This window comes from Ochotona princeps, chromosome 1 (assembly GCF_030435755.1).
Source record: "Ochotona princeps isolate mOchPri1 chromosome 1, mOchPri1.hap1, whole genome shotgun sequence".
Taxonomy (NCBI): Eukaryota; Metazoa; Chordata; class Mammalia; order Lagomorpha; family Ochotonidae; genus Ochotona; species Ochotona princeps.
Genome location: NC_080832.1, coordinates 101,918,237 through 101,920,372, shown reverse-complemented (window position 1 = coordinate 101,920,372; position 2,136 = coordinate 101,918,237).

The window sequence follows — 2,136 nt, the reverse complement described above, 5'->3', positions numbered from 1 at the left end:
ATTATTGCACCTTCAGATACTGATTCTCAATTTTATTCTATAGCTTGAATTTAGAAAAACCTTGCTTTTGAGAAACATCCCACTGTCAGAAAGAGCTCCTGAACAAGTGCTTCTTTAAGCATGCTCTTTTTCTCTGCCTTTCGTTTGCCAGGTGCCGTTGGCTCTGACATGCAATAGGGCGTTGTCAAAGTGGCTGGCCCTCTCCTTCCCTGAGGAGCGATTCCTCTCGTCCACAGGACCTGCTTGTTGCTAGGAACATTCTGTGCTTTTTGCACACACTTTGTGATGAAAACAAAGAAATGAAGGATGGAACCACCATATGGTCTCAGCTGAAACCAGAATTAGCTGCTGATGGAAACAGCTTGCTCTGCCCTAGCTCCTGGTGGAACTGACTATCCTAGAAGCCTTTCTCTCAAATTCTAAAATGTTGACTTTGTTGGCAAGTTGAACCCAAGCTTCTTCAACCAGATCACAAATGTTTCCAGAGTAACTACTTCACATACTCTTGGTGACGTGTTTCATATGTATTCAAGGAACAACCTCGTTAGAAACAATGCTCTGACTCTCAAATAGAAATTCTAGTACAAGTCACCCACGTAATTTCTAGTCTGTCTTTAAGTTCTAGGTGTCATTTATTTCAAAGACCCTTTTAACTCTCCCAGAAGGAGCTGAATGTTTTCTTTCCTCTGGTCCCACAATCTTAGATACATGCCTTTTTCATGTTATCACACTACATTTAAATGATAGCTTTCATGTATTGACCACAAGTACTTTGAAGGCAAGGACTAATCTGGTTTAGTAGAGTTCTGACATGGAATAGGTGATCATTAAAAGCAAACCAAATAAAACCATTTCATCTCAGTTTCCACTTCTGCTTCCTCATTTTAATATTAGAGCTTTCCCCAGCCCAGACATTGGAACTTTTCTCTGTAGACCTGTATTCCCTAGATGATCTCCACTAGTCTGGGTTTAAATTTTATCCGAATGATTCCAAATATATACCTCTACCACAGCCCTCCCATATAAACTCCTAACTCTATCCCCAACAGCCTAGTTGACATCTCCACTGGATATTTAATACAGCCTCAAATGAAACATGTCCAATACCAACCCCTCCCAAAACAGTCTGAATATCTTTCCCATATTAGTAAAAGTGTCTCCATCCTCTTAGTTATCCAGACACACACTCCAAGATATTCTTAAATCCTCTCTTGCACACTTCACATTTAATTTGTTATTGAATCCTTCCAGCTATGTTTTCTAGATAAATGAATGCATTTTATCCCTTACTTGCACCTTCCACTGCTGTCATTCTAAGCCATTATCATCTTTTATTAAAGACACCAATATTTATTTATTTAAAGGGCATAGACTGAGACAGAATGAGATGATCCATCTTCTAGTATCCAGATCTCTGTGACAGCTGAGGCCAAAGCCTGGAGCCTAGGACTCAGTTTTGGACTCCCACTCAGACAGCAGAGACTCAAGCACTTGTATCATCCTCTGTTGCCTCTCAGAGTGCACATTACCAAAAACATGGAACTGGGAGCTAAGGTAGGACTCAAACCCGGGCACTCCTACATAGTATGTGGGTATCCCATCTTCACCACCAGGCCAAATTTGAATCACCATCATTGTTGCTTGACTGGATAGCTTGATGGTGCTCTCTGTGTTTCTGCTCTTGTCTAAGACTGTCCTCAAGTTACCAAGATCTTTACAATGTATGGGTTGTATTAAGTCCACCTGTGCTCAACTCTCCAGTGCTCCCATTTGAGGCAGCCCAAGCCAAAGTCCTCCAAATAGTTGATGTGCCCTGCAACATTTGAGCTTAAGTCTCCATGCGTCTCTCCTGATCACTCACATCTCTCCAGTGGTGCTGGCTTCCTTGATCACCAGAGACACTCATCACAGTCTTCTTTCCTGCTCTCTTCTCGGGCAAGGGGGCTTTCTGCCGATGTCTTATAACTTACTCCTTCCTTTGTTTGCACTTGTGCCTAAATGGTGCTTTCCAAGTGAGGTCCTCACTGATCACCATTGTACATATCTCAATCTTTCTGGTCCTCTCCCTTGCTTTATGATTTTTTCATGTCACCTCCGTGCAATCTAATTTACTTTCAAAATTGTATTGGCTCTCTC